The sequence below is a fragment of the Ambystoma mexicanum genome, chromosome 10 (assembly GCF_040938575.1).
Source record: "Ambystoma mexicanum isolate Mex_15411 chromosome 10, UKY_AmexF1_1, whole genome shotgun sequence".
Taxonomy (NCBI): domain Eukaryota; kingdom Metazoa; phylum Chordata; class Amphibia; order Caudata; family Ambystomatidae; genus Ambystoma; species Ambystoma mexicanum.
Window position 1 is genome coordinate 1,538,092,010 of NC_090932.1, and position 17,562 is coordinate 1,538,109,571.

Here is a 17,562-nt window from a genome sequence, read left to right on the forward strand (position 1 = left end):
GTAGGATTGGCTCATTAAGGTAGGCGTAGCCTACACCAATCACTGTGGCCCATTTTGATTATAAAGAGGGCTGAGCCCCTCTTTGGGCAGATCATCTGAAGACTTTGCAAGGAGTAGCAACAAGAACTCATTGGGACCCTGGCTGAAGTTACGGTCTGCCTTACATCTTCCACCAATGAAGGAAGGCCAGGAACTCGAAGAGGAAAGCAAGATCCCTCCCCTGAACATCTCCCAGGGAACAGAGGAAGATACTGAATCCAGAGGACCCTGTTAGCAGCTCCAGAACCGTAACCCAGTCAGCACACAGCGTGCCCTGCAGCAAGCTTCCTACATGGGAAGTGCCAGAGAGTCTCTGAACCAAACTAAGGACAAGGCAGCTGCCTGCAACACTCTCCTCAGCTTTGGCCCATCCACCCTAAAGGACAACAGAAGCTCAGTGAAGAAGCTAGGAGAAGTGCATCGACAAGCATCTACCAACGTCAGCTTTATAGGGCATTTTCGAGGCAGTCGAGCCCCTCGAGCTGCAACCGACTGCACTGATGACTGTTGTTACGCCGCAGTCGCCAATGCCGTTTGAGATACCTCAAACAGTGCTTCAGACCCGTCAACCAGCACTGAGACGATTCCTGACCCTGAGCCGCTGTGTAGCCCAGCCTGCAGCAGTCCGTCCAGCCTCGCTCGCGGAACTGCCAGCCGCCTGATACCCGCAGCCGTCTCCCACCTTGAACTCTGGTGCAGAACCTGCAAAGCACCCTGAAACTGCCTCTACACTGTCGAGCACCAAGAACTTCTACAAGCACAAGGTACATTGTGGTTCTGTTCACCTGGTCCTTCTCCGAAAGGCCCCCAGTGACATTTTATGACCCAATTGCAATTAATTACTTTACCGGCTACCCTCCTGTCAGTATTCAGAATGCATCCCTTTTCCTTCTTGAAACTGTCTGTCCTCTGCATTCCTTTACAGGTTGGGTTGTAGTGTACTAGAACTGTCAGCTGAACAATAACAAAGTAGATATTTTGATACAACCTCGACTGGACAGTCCCTTTCATCATTGGGTAATAATTGTATTTTTGCTGTGTTGATACTAACCAATGATCCACGACCTTGTGGAGATAAGCCTGCTGTTCCGTCCATGTTACCAAAATTGGACAAGGAGGTTTATAATTTGCTTGTGTTTCCAATCTGTTTGGATCCCTTCTGGTGTACCAGAGGTGTGGGCCTGATTGATGGTTTAGAAAACGATATTCATCCCTGGACCACTGGTGCCCCGGAAGTTGATTTGTCACAGTAAACAATGCCAACTGTTAGCCTCTGTGTTGAAGTGTGCTACCCTCCATAGTCAGCCATTGGGATAAGTTTAATAGTTAGCCATTGTACTGAATTGTGGAAGGAAACGTGTTGCACCTACACATGTACTATGGAGCAGATGTCCTGCAAGATATAGATGTATTTTGTGGGAAAGAAATGTGGTGCACCCGGATATATTTTGGGGGTATGAAATGTGTTACAACAGACATTTCGGGAAGATTGCCATATGTCACATTTAGATAGAATTGTGAAGATTAGCCATGCATCCCATTTAGATAGAACTTAAATACAACCACCACGCCAGGCATTGGGCCTCACCCTTACGTACACAACAAGACAGTGTACGCAATCAACCCATGTGCAACACAACACACGCAGATGCCAGTTTCTCCTGGTTCTGGACCTGCCTATCCCTCTACCCTCACTAATCAACCCCATCCTCTTTCTTGCAGAGCCACGCAAGAGCCTGGAGACTGCCCCTGCGTGGTAGCAGTGCGCTGTATAAACCAACATAACATAATACATATAAACCCCAGGGCTTTCAAGCACCCCACATACATGCCAACCCTCCCGTTTTTCCTTCAAAATGTGCAATTGTTTACCTTCTCCCTCCTACAAATGTTCTTACTCGAATACATTCTCATGGGAGAATTCAATTCTCCTGCTTTATGCAAGAAAATCTCCCTTGCATTCTCCAAAATGTTAGCATGTATGGACCCTGTATTCACGCATGAGAAGGAATCCAGAATCCAGTTCGTTTTTTTCCCTTTGGGGTCTGGCACTTACATTGTTATTATTTTCCATATGACATTTAGGAAAAGTCCCAGAATTCCGAGGAAAGCAGCACTGGGTGGCCTTCTCACACATGACCAGGGAAAACAAGAGAGCTCTGGAACCACTACTCCTCTAACTGGTCTCTCCAATAGCTATGTGGTACCACCACCCCTTGATTCATTCACATTCTCCCACTGGAGGAGGGGAGCACTAATTCGAGGCGCTCTAATTTATATCCAGGGCGCGCTGGGTAACCGCTTGTGAGTCACTCTGCTCGTTCATAGGGTGCCAGATTACCCTCCCACGAATCCCCAGGCTCCCTGATCCCCCACCTGCAAGCCGGATTGGCTCTCCTGTCCACCCGCTCGGCTTCCGCCGTCGATATTACTGGATTCAGAAGCACACTGTTCCCAAATCAAATTTGGACAATTCCAGTAAACCACCAATCAGCGCACAGGGAAGAAGGGTGCGTAATAATCGCAGGGAGCAATACGCCCAATCAGGGAGCAGCAATTCATCAAATAGCTACTCACGTGACAATAGACTACATCGATCACATGATAAGTAACTCGAGCAGCCAAAACACTGTAAGCATAAAGAAAGTTCTGAAGCAGGAAATGAGATGGACTATGCGAGCATGAGCCTTTCAACAGCCTCAGGTACAATTTAGAGTGGCCATGTTGAATTGGGCACATTGTGTCCCTGTATTGGCTAGTGTGTAAGCGTGTGCTTGAGAAAAGTGGTTAGAATGCTGCCTGTTACCTTTACGGTATAACCGAGAGGAAGGTTAGCACTCTCGGTGCCCGTATTCCTACTTTATCCCCCCCCCCTCACGTCCCCGACGGTGACACTTATAATCTGCATAATACGCACTCTTGCCCCCACTATTTTTTTAAATATTTTTTTAAACTCTCCCTTTCTTGTTTTCGACATTTATTTAAACCACGCCTTACACCTGAAACCACGTTGTTGCTACAGCAATTACGCTACCGCTTGAAAATGCATATTGCAGAGAAACAAGCGGACCGCTCTGTACACTGCCATGCTGTCTTCACTCCCCAGAATTCTTCCGCAACGAGAAACTACTGCTCGATTAACCTTCCTCACACGCTTATCAAGCAGTTGGGATGCTTAAATAAAAGTTCCCAAGCAAGGACAAGCATTTTCTTTGTGCGAGCACTTCATTTTTTTCTCTAATCATTGAGTAAACCTCTTTAAGAAAAATCTCCAGACTCTTTATTCAGCTGATTTAAATATTTAGCTGATTTAAATGTTTAACAGATACCCCAGCTCACGCAGGGGGCGCTAGAGGAGTAGCCGGAATAGTGGGCTGCCCCTCTGTGTTAGGTAAGAATTAGCGCAGTCACACTGCGAGACTACACAAGACATTTGCTTGTTAATAGGTAACACCTTTTGGTATAGGTCTGTACTACACAAGTTGACTGTGTAGCCAGGCCTGACTGTGCAGCCAGGCCTATCTCAAGAAGGGTAAATGTGAGCTGTAAAGATTGCAAGTAACAATTTTACTCAAGGTTTCAGTTATAAATAATTATTTATTTAACATCCTTTTTACATTTTTAAAAAGGCAATTGATTGTAACAATTCAAGTAAACTTTGAAATTACTTTTCAGAATTAGTCAAGCTAATGGATGATCTTTGGATATGCTTCATACACTTCTCCTACACCCTGAGGTGACTTCAATCACAAGGATAGTATTTGTATTTATATATCGCACCAATAATTTGGTAACCTCTGAGTTTCAGAAAGGAGCTGTCTGGGAAGTAAAAAGGTTAGAACAGTTTCACAGAAAATGATGGCGATGTCTCCTTCCTGAATTACTGACTTCTACTTTGCTTGTAAGAAAGCTGCTGTGGGTTCTGTGAAGGCTGACTGTATTACTAACCCTGTTCTGTCCTTGGTAATCAGTTGATGGCAGAGCTGTCTCTGCCCCATGTCTTGGGTCTAAATTAATCGAGTCTGTTTCAAACGCATTAGGAGGGGGAGTTGTTACAACTGTCCCTCGTCCTCAGGATGGCTTTATGTCATACAGATTGGAGGCTGGATCAAACTGCTTTGAAACTCTCGAGAGTGGTGGCATTGGTTTTGTACAGAATAGCACCACCACAGGCACTAAGTAGGTTTAGCACTTTCTTGATGACAACATAACTAATGGACTTGTCAATGTTGATTCTTCCTCTGAAGTCATGTTTCCTGTTGCTTCAACTGTCAACCTGGTGGCTCAAATGGAAGTGTACACATCTACTGTGCTAAATGAATTTAATGTGTCTTTTAACTCAGGAGTGAGTGAGGCTGTGCTCTTAGATAATGTAAGCCCGTTTTCTGCTGATGTGCTTTCGGATACACCAAATGTAGTCAATGTTTCGCATCCAGTGACATAAGCACCACAAGTTGTGATTCCGCCTCAATGTTTGGAGTTCTGGAGAACCTACTTTCACAACGTTTTACTCGATCTGATGATATCTTGAACCACTTAAACCAGGACATTGTGATTTGTAAAAATGCAGGTTACCTTCATCAACTCGACTATTTTACAGGGTCCCTAGAATTGTTTTGAGAAAATGGGGGCTAGTATAGAGACAATGATGACGATGAGAAAGCTTCTGGTACCTTCCAACAAATCCCAAGATGCAGCTGTTGTTTCATCGCCATCCATCGGGGTGTCCCCCTCAGCTGATGAGCCCGTTGCCTTGTATCCACACAAGAAGTGGAAAGTCATCTGCCAGGCAAAAAGGTACGCTGATCATAAACGCTCAAAGCTGTTATGACCCAGTCATTATTGCAGGTTCAGGGGCAGCCCCATTCGGTCCTCTGATAGCTGGATTATCACTGGTTCACACACTGTAAAAAGTAATAACGTAATTTACAATGGAACGCAGGAACCAGACGGCACTGCACCTCATACCAGTTGTGCTGTGCAAACATCCAAAGATTTCTAAATATGTTGATCCTCTATGTATTCCAACAGATGTGATCAGTCAAGGGACCGAGTCTGCTACTGTGGATTTGAACACTGGACCTTTCCACTGTGGGTAAAAGGAAGGGAGTGGCATGCCGAGAAAATGAAAAACTTGATACAACCAGTTCCAAATTCCAGCGAGATTTGGTACCTTTGTAAATCTAAAACAACTGTTTGCCACACCCGCTATCACAGCCTCCACTGCTCTAGCATTATCATGCAAATCTGTAATGAAAGCAGAGGTTCAAACTGTATGCTCAACCATTGAAAGACCACGATCGGCTGTCTCGGATTGTGATATATATATTTTTTGTTTTTTTTATTTATTTGCTTTTATCATATCAATGATTTTGCAAAAAGAGAGTCTTGACTTTTTTTTTTTTTTTTTACGTTTTCTGTCCAACCATGTATACGTTTTTTGAGCTTCACATTCTTTCTTTTTTTTTTTTTGATTCCTCGTGTTCAAGAAAAGTTCATAAACCTTTAGTTAGTCAAACCTGGTCACTCATCTCCATTGTGTTTGAAGCACATTTCTCTAGGGCTGCCTTTAAAACTTTTGTAGTCGCTATTGACCATGTTGTCCTCGATCCACTCAACAGGCGGTTCCACCAGACTTCTTCTTCGTAGAAGTGGCTATGTTGAATCAGCGGGCCCAGGTACCCTCTTCTCCATTTTTTTCGGTTGAGAACAATGCATCAGGAGGTGCTTTACTGATTCAGGCTCGTAATACGACTCGCATAAGTGACAGTGGTCTGTTTGCAACTGGCCCCTTAAGGCCCTTATTTCGTTAGTCAGAAGTAGGTTGAGACGGGACCTCAAAAAGATGGATCTTAAGGTTTTGTCTGGGAACCTTTTTAGGACTTCAGTGGTTGAATGCAGTTTTTTGGGCTGGAAGTTTAGATGAGTGAGAAGTTTATTTTTTCCTGCGGATGGTAAAGTCTCTATCCAGTCCAATTGGTCCATTTTCCGTTTTATTTTTGTGGGGTTTCGGATCAGTTCGTCTTCAGAACAACCAATGTCATCCAAATGAGCTCGCTGCTTGGTCGCCCAAGTTGTGAGGGTCTTGCCCCTTCTGGCTGACATTTCGGTTTTGATTATGTTGTACAGGGGAGGCGAGTCCTGCGTTATTACTTTTCTGAACGGAGCCATTTCTCCTGCCTCGATGGCGGCTTTCAAGGAAAGTGTTCCCAGTTCTCTTCTAATAACCGAGACCGATGTGGAATTTGGAAGCTGAAGAACTTTCTGCCAGAAGTAGGCCTCCAGTTTTGGCCATATTATCGTGGGAATCGAGGGCATTGCCTCGCATCCATATGCCAAGCTTGGAACTACTTTGCCTTTATAGAATTTTATGGCTGGTAGAAGCGAAAAACGACCGTATTTCCTTTCGATTATTGTCGCCTGGGTGTTGAGTTTTCGGACCTTGTCCCACAGATGGTTTTGCATCGATGACTCTGACTTTGAACTGTCTATCATCACACCCAGGTATTTAGAGGACTTCACCACTTTTATGGTCGAGTTTTCGATGTGCCATCTGAAGTTTTTTTAGTTCTTTTTTTGAGATTGTCCGAGAATCAGGATTTTTGTTTTCCCTTTGTTGATCTCTAGGTTGTTTTTTGAGATGAATTTGGCCAGATTATCAAGCTGTCTTTGAAGGCCAATTTCGGACTGGTCAAGAAGGATGATGTCATCCGCGTACAATAGACGGGTCACAGAAGTCTCACCTATTTTGGGGGGAAAAGATCTTGTATTGCTAGAATTTTCTTTAAGGTCACCAAGAAAAGAGATGAACAGAGCCGGGGCCAGTGGGCAGCCCTGTTTGACCCCTCTGAGTGTGGAGATTTCTTCGGATAGTGTACCTGTTTGGTTTAGCTTGACCCTGATTGACGTCATGTTGTGAAAAGCCTTTATTGGGTCAAGGAGTTTGTTTGGACATTTCCATTGTTACAGTTTGGACCACAGCAGAGTTCTGTCTATTTGATCAAAAGCTTGGCTGAGATCTATAAACGCCAGTTATACTTTCCCAGGCCCTGACGTAAGTTTGTTCTTTATGACACTTAAATTCAGGGAGCACAGCTAACATCATGATGTTTTCATAAACCCTGCTTGAAAGGGGTCCTGGCAAGGGGCTGATTTAGCCCAGGCTTGGAAGCTCTTTAAGAGAAATGATTTGTATAACTTGCCGATTGTGTCCAGAAGTGCAATGGGGTGATAATTCACCGGATCAGTTCTGTCGCCTTTTTTGTAGATGGGGGCAATCACTGCTGAGCACCAGGACTTCGGGATCGATTTCGTGAGGCAGCATTTTTTGTGCACCTGGCCAATGAAGCTCGCCCATTCCTCTGGATGATTTTTTAGGTCTATGTTTGTAATTCCGTCGGGGCCAGGAGCTCTGGTGGATTTAAGACCCCTGATGGCCACACGATGTCCTCTTTATTTGAGAAGTCTTCCCACGTTGTTTTTTTTGACTCGGACCCAATAAAGGGACTGGTTTGCCTGGGTAGCTGGAATATCTTGGAGAAATGCAGTTTCCAAGCTTCTTCTGAGACGTTGTTGGTCCCTATAACGGTTGAACCATCTTCTGAATTCCTGATCAGTTGCCAAAATGCCCCCAGAGTTCTCGTCTGCCAATTTTCTAAGCATTTCTTCTGCGTCGCGTTGATAGAGAAGAACTCTTCGGAATCTTAACCAGGATTTGTACAGTTTTTGTTCGTTCAGGTAAGCTTTCATTGGACCATCAGATTCTGAAGTTGCTGCCTGTTTCTTCAATTTTCTCATAATCCGGCGTTTCATTACCAACTACTTATCGTAAGTGTGTAATGGTTGATGGTTTCCCTTTGGGTTTAACTTCCTTGGCAGCTGATATGGAAGCAGTAAGGGTTGGTAATCAGCTGAGTTTAATACCCCTTTCATTCCGCGAGCAGTGTGTAGCATAGTTTTTTTAGAGTTCTTTAAATCTCTCCGCCATGAGGCTTAGGTGGTTTCCTTGGGAGTTAGATTTGATTTTTTTCAGGCATTTGCAGTCTGCCTCCTCCTTCAGTCGGCCAAACGATTTGCAGGATGTGTTGGTCACTTATGACCTCAAAAGAAATGATCCGCCTCAGCATTGGTTCCGATACATATATATATAGTCGCTCGTCCCTTCTTGTGACCCTCTTTTCCATGTCGGAATGTACGATGTCAGAGGTAGGGAGTGGTCGATATTGTAGAGATTTCTGGAATCCATGAGCGATTGCCATAATTTGCCACGGGATTCCACCTGGCTTGTCGGGCGTGATGGAAAGCTTCTTGGGAGTCCGTTCGGGCATTTGGCATTCATGTCCCCACTTAAAATTATAAGAGGGTTGTTTTGTAAGGTCATGATGCCCTCAATCTCGGATTCGATGGTCGCTAGAAAGAGCCTGTCTGAGATTACTTGAGGGTTCCAATAGGTTGTGATTATGGTGATCAGAGAGGACTTCATGGAACGAGTCTCGGCGTCCAGTCGTTCCCACTTTATTAGTACTGCAAGATGTGTTTTGAGCACCAGTGAGCTTTTTCAGGATTGAGAGGCCTGACCCGGATCGGACTGCCACAAGGAGGCCAGCTGATGGGCGGCCCAGACGGCCTTTGTTTGCTGGTGAAACCACAACCGAGAAGCCGTCAATTGTGAGGGGAGCGAGAAGCCACATTACTTGAAGGGTTCTGATGTCAAATTCCCCTAAATTTACTCCTCCCGCTTTTGTGAGGTGAGTGTAACCCCTGGTGTTCCAGGACATCATTTTAAGCGTTTGATTTTGGTGGTCTGGTTCTGAACTGAGATCTTTTGCGCTTGCTGCATCTTTAAGAGTCTTCGGCGTTACGCTAGATGGTATTTGTTGCTATTTCTTCGTGTGGCTTGATGAAGTTTTCGGAAGCCAAGTGCTGCTTGATTGGGGCAAATGTTGCCAAGTTGTTCAGAGTAGAAGAAGATTCCATGTGTCTCGGGATATTGAGGTTTCTGTTTGGTTTTGTTCGCTTTTAGTTTCTGAGTGAGACAGAATCCGGCTCTTGATGGGGGATCTTTCATCTTGGGTGCTTCTTGGTCTGTGCTGGTTTCTTTCAGTGTGTCTCCTTGTCGGAGAGTGCCGACTCTCCCGCTTGCCAGTGATGGCCGACATTCGGACCGGGCCCAACTTTGGTGTTTGGGTCAGATTTTGGGAATTGAATTCTGTTTTTGACCTGTAGTGGGTTTTCCCTATTGAGTAGGTATTCCCCTTGTGTTGAAGTTGTCAGTGATGTAATAACCCCTTTTCAGGAGGTCTGCTTCGCCTTCTTTGGACCATCTGCCTTTAGCTTTCACTCTCACATGTAGGTAGGCCTTTGCTTTATGGTCTTTGTGGTAAGGTTCTACTAGTAACAAATCCTCTGTCGTCAAGTCTTCAAGGTCTCTGATGCGTTTGAAAATCTTTAGAACCGTTCCCCTGTTTAGGGTTATCTTCTCCGAGTTTTCCGGGATCTGTACCAACTTGAAAACTGTAGCCGAAGCTAGCCTTTGTTGTTTTGCTATTTTTTGGCTGAAAGTTCTATCTCTAAAATTGTTGTTTTCTTTTTGTTCAGTGGGTTCCTTTGATCTTTTGTGCGGGTTAGGACTGTGTCTTCGGTCTTCGTCGGTTTTGTTAGGTGATTTTATTTGTGTAGTTTCTTTTTAGTGTAACAGGTTTCGCTCTAGAGAGTTCCGGCCCTCTGGGGTATCTCAAGTTAGATCTTCGCGAGTCCGTCTTTGTATTATCGCTGGTCTTCCTTCGTTTTTATATTGGGGAAGTGTCCCGGTTGGGGTTCGAGGACAAGCTTTTGCACTCAATTTCATCATTATAGCTTTGGGTACAGCGTCCCGGTGATGAGTGGAGGGTAATGTTCATAGAGGCCTTATCTCTCAGGAAGTCTTCCGTGGTGATTGGCGAAAGCATTGAGGAAGTCTGCGAGGGACTTCTAACGAAATGAAAAACCTGGATGGGAGAGTTTGAGGATCCGCGGGGCTCACTTGGTTTAGGTGCCGACTCTCTTTTCCTCCACTGTGGGACCGAGTAATTGCAAGAACTAATCTGGTCCTTTTGGATCGGGTTTTTTTTGATCCCCATTTGTTTTAGTTAGTTGGGCTGGTGTTCCTTTTGACAAGCTTTTAGCTGTGTTCACCAAAAAAGGGAGGTGTTTGTTTTGGAACGGACTCTTTCAAGCATGATTTGGCCGCTCCCTTTTTGGCCCCTTCAAATAGAAATTGGCGGGTTGGTTCCATGGTTTCCTTCAGTTTTTGATTTTTTGTTTGCTTTTTTCCGAAATCAAAGCACATTTTGTTGGTAGGCAGCTTGTCTGCTGATTGTGTCAGGTCCCTTGGGTCAGTACCTTTTGGGGTAGTAGAGTCTGTTTGAGACGCACTATCTTGAGTCTTTGATTAGAATTGGTTGGGCCAGAGGAGTTGCAGTGGCAAGTTTGGCTCGTGCTGGGTCTCCTATAAGATTGTTGTATATCACGCTGTCTATTTTTTCTTTAGCAGTTCTGTACCCCTCAAAGTATGTCATCTTCGTGTGGATCATTGCGATCAGAGTGGTTTGGTCCTTCAGTGTGTCATTAAAGGCATGGTCTAGTAAAAATGTTTATTGTCCCTACGGGTCGGCCATGTTTTTTTAAGCCGAAGTGGCTCGATTTTAGAAAACTTTCCTATGGACCTTACCCGAGTTTTCGTCCATTAAACGCACACGAAAACGAGCACCAGGGAGCCGCCATTTTCTAATAATCCTATCTTTTCCCCGATCGCCCTGGCTGACCTGCTTTTGCGGCACTAAATCAGTACCCCCGCCCCTGAGCCTGTCATCAGCAGACTCGTACCGCCCATTTCCCAACGCCAAAGCACGTCTCGTGTCAACATTCGCTGCGCTTCAGCTAATGACGTGTCGCCATGGAAATGGCAGGACGCCTCTCTCCTCAATAAGTATAAACAGACCGTTTCACAACACACAGCAGCCGATTTTCGATTCCATTCCTCTCTCTGTGTTACTTTGAGTATTCTGTGACTCGTTTCTGTGCTCTGGTCAGCTACCTTCGCCGCTTGTTGCCCGTGCGAACAGATACCAGTACCACTGCTATAAATTGTTTTAGTTTGTTTAACACACAATGGCTACAATAATGCCCTACATGTACGAGCCCGAGTATACCGAGGAGGAACTACTGGAAAGGGAAGCACGTGAAAACGATGGGGATTCGGACGGCAGTTGGCAGGACGAATCAACAGATGAAGAGCCTGGGCCTAGTCGCATGGACGGCGTCTCCACCTGGTGCACATGCAATCGGTGCGAGCTAATGCCAACTGAGGACGAGAACTGCTGCTGCCGAGAAAACTCTGGATGCCTGGCCTACATTTCGGAAGGCGAGCCACGACCGCAATGCATCACCGAGCTGCCAGACTTCAGGGCAGCCTGCCTCACACGGGCCGTGTTGAGAATAATGATGGCGCTTATGCACGAACTTCGAGCAACTGTTCGTCCTCGTAATCCGAGTAATGAGTAAGTATACTCTGCTTGTCATGCCACTCCTATTTCATGGTCTTCTACCATATCCCAAATTACATCTACATATCATTGTAACGCATGTAAGTCGTTGAATAGTGTGCATTGTCTAGATAGCATTTGTCAGTGTAAAATGCCATTAGTTACAAGAATTGTCATTGACAACAAACGTTTATTAAACTTATCTTGGTCATTTAAAAACAGTTTGTTTCATTCCTTTTCACAGGTGGTACAGGCTGGTGGCCTATCGTTCCTTTACATGGTGGCTTCACGGGAGGCTTGGACACCGCGTTCGAAGAGTGATACCCGCCTGTGCCGTTCGTGCCATTAGGGAAACGTTCCCGAGTGACAGCGGTCAGTACAGGGGATTTTCTCTCGCTGTGCTGCAACCTGACCTGTATAATCTTTAAAGTCTTGTATTTTGTGTCATGAAAATAAGATACAAAATAAAACACCACATATATTTTAACAACGGTTGTCTTGATTTTTTAAATGAATCAAGTGTGTCTCCATTCAAGGATGGACGTCCGACATCTGTGCTCCGAATGGGTGAAGGTCTGGTTGCTGTGAAGCAGGGTGGTCACTATCTATCTAAGCTAACATAACATATTCTCGATAATGCATGCACTAAAACACACTTGTTCAAAGTCTTTCAGTAGGTTATGTCTCTATAAAAGTCACACATATATCTATACTAACATTTACCATTGGATTATACAGTCTTGACCACTATAATACACTGGTTGAAGTGTGGGTCTGTGCTCACAAGAATCTCCGGTATGTGGCATTTGTTATTGATAAGCAACGATATACTATCATTGATATAAAGGCGATATACTGTATATTGATATAAAGGCGGTTCGCGCCGGTGGATGAACGCTGGCATGTAGGGCTGTCAGGGGCGCGAAAGGCCAAGGTGCCAAACTGCATGTACACTTCAAAAGGTAGACCACGCCAAGGGGCCATTGTTCACATGGTCTCCTCAGACCCCGTGTCTCCAGGCAGGCCTCCGCTGAGGCAGGCCGCCCCCCTGCAATACACATAAGTGTGTCTCCATTCAGCAGTCTTCCTGTGCCTTATCTGCATGCCCCAGGCCCATCCATGCCACCCCCCTCTATCAAAGGCGGTTCACACCTGGGGATGCCCGCTGGCATGGGGGGCTGTGACGGGCGCAAACGGCCAAGGTGCCAAACTACATGTACACTTCAAAAGGTGTCCCACGCCAAGGGGCCATCGGTCACATGGCCTCCTCAGACCCCGTGTCTCCAGGCAGGCCTCCCCTTCAAGCAGGCCACCCCCCTAATACCACGACATACATAACGTCATTCATTCACAAACACACCCCAGTTTCTAATACTTTAAAAACCTCTCGATATGTCTCATGAGAACATCTTTGTGCTTTGCAAGTCAACTCCTGAACGTGCTACCTGGGAACCACTGAGATCTATGCTAATCTGCTCGTCGTCATGCTATCCGTGAACTTCTGTGACCGCTTCGAGCATACCCATCAGTGCGCTACCTGTGGCCATCCACCTATTCTCCCGCAACATACTGCTCTGCTTGCTGAATCCAACTGTTTGTTGGTCAAGGTAAGGCCATGTATCCTGGTCATATTTCGCAGATTTTTAAATTTCTATCTATTTTCGAGTAGAGTACACAATAGTGCTATGTTCATTGGTCTCATTGCTATTGACTTGAGTTTCCATTGCTATGCTATCAATAGATCTATTTATTTTCATCTGTGTCTATTGTCATTGAATTGCATCCTTCGGGGGTCCAGTCTATAATGTAAGCATGTTTCCTTCTCGTGCAAGACAGAACATCCAAGGGACGAGTCACATGTTCAGATTTCAGTCACATCAATTATACATTTCTGCAACTTATACATTTCTGCAACTTATGCAAATACTAAGCAGCACATAATGAACTGGTATAGTTCCTGCGACCAAAACAAACCTTGCATTGATCATTGTATGATTCATTTACTTTTGTATCAAATCTTTACTCTTGAAGATTGTATAATAATGTCGATATTTACTTTTCAGATTTATCAACAATGCCTGCCTGTTCGATTAGCGGTTGCCCTTCGAAGACCCATGCGAAATCTGAAGGAACTACAATGCATGTATTCCCGAAAACTGTTGATCGAATAAGAGAATGGGTCAGACATTGCGGATATCCACTGGATGAGCTGGAAAGTAGAGTCCAACAAGTCTTAGAGGACAAGAGGGGTGATCGATACCGCATCTGCAGCCGGCACTTTTCCTTGGACATGTACACAACTTCTTGGGTAACAAAGAAGAATAAACGGCGAACGACACGGAAATTGCGCGAAAACGCTATTCCCACTCTATTCGTCCACATTCCGCCACCGGTGAGTCAAGTGTCCGGATTTAGCTTTAGGCCTTGCGGTAGTATGTAGGTAGCCGAATGGATTAATTGATATTGTAGGTGTTCTATCCCTTGTAATAATTTCGATATTGATATGAGTGTATAGTATTTTGAATAATGACATTTATCAATATATTCTTTTTCGATTTCATAACCCACAAACGCAATGTGTATATATATATGGGGACAGGGAACTGTGCTGTATTGAGCATTTTTCAAGTATTCTGTCGGCTTACATGGCTATTTTTAATATTGGCATTTCATTATCAATCATTAATTGACCTTTACAACTTCTTGACTATCGCTTGAATCTGAAGCAAGAACATTCTACATCCTTGACGTGGTCGCAGTTATCAACCACTTCTAGCGCGTATCGGGTAATCTTACTAGGCTAATCCGCTACATACTTGTTTTATGCATGTCAAGTTTTATTCTATCGTGTAATTATTTTACCGAATGTTTGGTTACTGCTTTCCAATTGATATACACCTTAGTTATCGTCCACTGTTGTTTGTTTTCAGTTATAATTAGTGTTATCCATACTAATGCAAGTACTGTCTTTCAGGGAGATGCTGAAGCGTCCGCCACATCTAGAACATTTCTAGATGTTTTTCAACATCAGGAGGTATGGATACTGACGGCTCCATCGAGCAGCATCATCATCAGAGCTGGAATTCTTGTCGTTTGATTGTTCTACACAATGTTTCATTCGTGGTTAGCCGTTGATATGTACCTGTGCTGTCGACCCAAGGTGTGTGTTATGTTTTCACAATTGTAATCCTCACTAATGCAAGTACTATGTTTCAGGCAGTTGATGGAGCGTCAACCCCTGCACTTGATGCAGAGCCTGACATTCAAGTATACGAATCGGCGCAACAGCTTTCGGAAGTGCGCACTACATTTGCAACATCCATAGATATTCTTCAGAAGCACGAGGTATGGATAATGACAGCTCCATCATGCGTGATCATATAACGTGATTCCATTCGCTATACTTTTTTCCCTATTAACGCAAGTGCTGTGTTTCAGGGAGACGACGAAGCTTTCACCACAATCACAACATCTCATTTAGATGATGCAGATGTAAAGGAATCGTTGAAATAAGTTGATGAAATGTGATCATATTTGGATTTTCCTTGATTCTTTTGGACAATGCATCATTTACGGTTATCTCTTTATATGTACCTGTGCCGTCGACCCCAAGTGTGTGTTGTGTTTCCAATATTGAAAAGCATACTAATGCAAGTACTGTGTTTCAGGGGGATGCGGATGCCTCCTCTCCAATACAACCATTCATGGCAGTCCATGCAGAGCCAGAGGTATGGATACTGACAGTTCCATCGAAATAGATCATCACTGGTCGAATACTTGTCGTTTGATTGTTGCACACAATGTTTAAATCGTATTTGGCTATTGAGATGTACCTGTGTGTTCGTCCTCACGTGTGTTTTTATGCTAACAATATTTTGATACATAGTAATGAAAGTACTATGTTTCAGGGAGACGATGGAGCCTCATTCCGTGCTGTCTATGCGGATACAGAAAATATAGTCGTTGCAGCGCAAGAGGAAGGGAGGACATGCGGAAACGAATCGGAGCTACAGCGTTCAGATGTTAAAGGTAGAGTCAAAAAAGTTGCAAAGAAAAAAAAAACAAAAAAAGGTTAGTTACAAACAGTTCATAACTTTAAAAAAATGTTTGTGCTGGGGACTATTTTATGTTTTTTTCCAGTCAATTCTACTACACTCCATCTTGTGTTTAAACTGACCATCCCTTTTCCAGTCTCTCCTCCAGTTACCCGTGGGTGTCAGAACTATACACACACAGACAGTGAAGCGAATGAGAGATGTGGCTTGCCAGACCGTGTACACTATGGAGGAATTATTAATTGAGGCGAGGCGTGTTCAGGCTCGAGATGCTCATTTCCAATGGCCAGAACATGAATTAATTGTGTTTAGAGACTACAGCTAAGTTGCATTGGACCATAGCTACAGTGCGACAGCACCACCACAAGAAGATGTTATTGAATGTATTGAAGATAGCTCTGAAGTAGTTGCAGATCAATTTACACAATCTACACCCGCCAAAAATTTGCCACCAAAAAACCTGTCGACATTGTTGTGTTCTCCCATCAATGTTGAAGTAATAGCCAGTCAAACCAGTCTATGATGAAATGCAGTTCGACTTTGTGAAAGGCCTTATTGTTGCTGTGTTAGAGAAGCACAGATATGGAATTTTGGACGTTTCTGTGCAGAGCAGTGATCCATTGCCACCGAACATTGCGACTGTGCCATGCCCACCCGAAGCACAGCTGATTGTGAAGTACAAATCCCGGTTTAAATAATTGCAATACGATTGTCTTTTTGTAAATAAATGTTATTGTACAGTGTACCTGTAAACCTAACCCCTACATTCACCATCATGGGTGGCGAACAAGCTGGGTGTCATCTTTGAATTCTCTCTATTCACCTCACATATGTGTATGTATATATTTTTTTCATGTCTCATCTCATGTAAATGTAAATGCTGCGCACTGTTAACAGAGGGGAGGCTTGCGTATTGCAAATAATAAAACAAACAAACAAACAATAAATCTCACTTTTAATTCAACTCCTGTGGTACTTTTACTTTCCCTGACCTTCCGCCAAAAATTAAATGTCTCAATTTGGGCTGCAAAGCTCGCAGACAACGGGGACAAAATTGGGGCACTTAGAACGCGCCAGCCAAGCGGGCCGTGGCATTTGGGAGAGAAGCCAGTTCGCATTTGCACATTGAGGCGCACTACATAGACGGATTCTAAACTTCAAGTTCTCACAGATGCCTATACTACGTGATGTTGCAAATAAAGAATGCGAAGGACAGCGCCCAGATGAGGCCCACAAGTCGCACTGGAAGTATAAGGGTCTATTGTTTTTTAACCTTGAGACAGGGACCATGCCGAAAGAACTACATTTGAAGGGAGTGCGCAATAACGTAAGAGACGATAAGGCAGAAAATTCAGAAACTAGACCGAGTTTCATTTTAGTTCAGTATACGAAAAATCATTGTCAAGAGCACGGTCCGTTTTACAGACTGCATTACGAAGAGACACAATGGAAATTTCAAATATAATGTAAGTAAATCTTTACACGCTTTTATAACGGAATGAAGATTTAATGAATGGATGCATGAATAAATGAATGAATGAAGAGCTAGGAAAAGCAAGTAAAACTGTTCGTAGTGGGCACATGGGCATGCAGGTCCACTGGTCTCACTGATCTCGGTCCTTGGCCCAGCCACTTTTCCCTGCACTGCCTACCTGCACTACGGGACTGTCTCTGTATCCTTCAGCCCCTTCTCCCGGCATTTACCTTGCACTTGCCACCAGCTGGCCCTATTATTTAATTTGTATTCAACTAACCATGTACAGCCCTTCCCCAATGCGCGATCAGAAAGACACCTGGCCTAGTAGGATCGTTGTCTGTCTGCCCTTGTTCCCCACCTGCCTCGTCACGCCTAGAAACACTTGAGTATAGGCGCGTTACAAATGCCATATCATATATCATATCATTCCTCACGCATGTAGACTGTCGTTTATCATTGTGTGTTGGCC

General features: G+C 44.3%; 1 protein-coding gene and 1 long non-coding RNA gene across 2 annotated transcripts in view; one reads left to right on the forward strand and one right to left on the reverse strand.

The window, feature by feature from the left end:
* The window catches only part of LOC138492526 (uncharacterized), a 625,416-nt gene extending 622,893 nt beyond the window's left edge, over positions 1–2,523 (reverse strand). Inside the window, exon 1 of the mRNA XM_069619746.1 lies at positions 2,416–2,523. The gene's annotated coding sequence lies outside the window, so the exon portion shown is untranslated. The remainder of the gene's footprint in view (positions 1–2,415) is intronic.
* A 107-nt stretch (positions 2,524–2,630) lies between these two features.
* Positions 2,631–17,562, forward strand: part of LOC138492529 (uncharacterized) — a 30,064-nt gene continuing 15,132 nt past the window's right edge. The window contains exon 1 of the long non-coding RNA XR_011276218.1: positions 2,631–2,742. This is a non-coding gene — a long non-coding RNA (uncharacterized lncRNA). The remainder of the gene's footprint in view (positions 2,743–17,562) is intronic.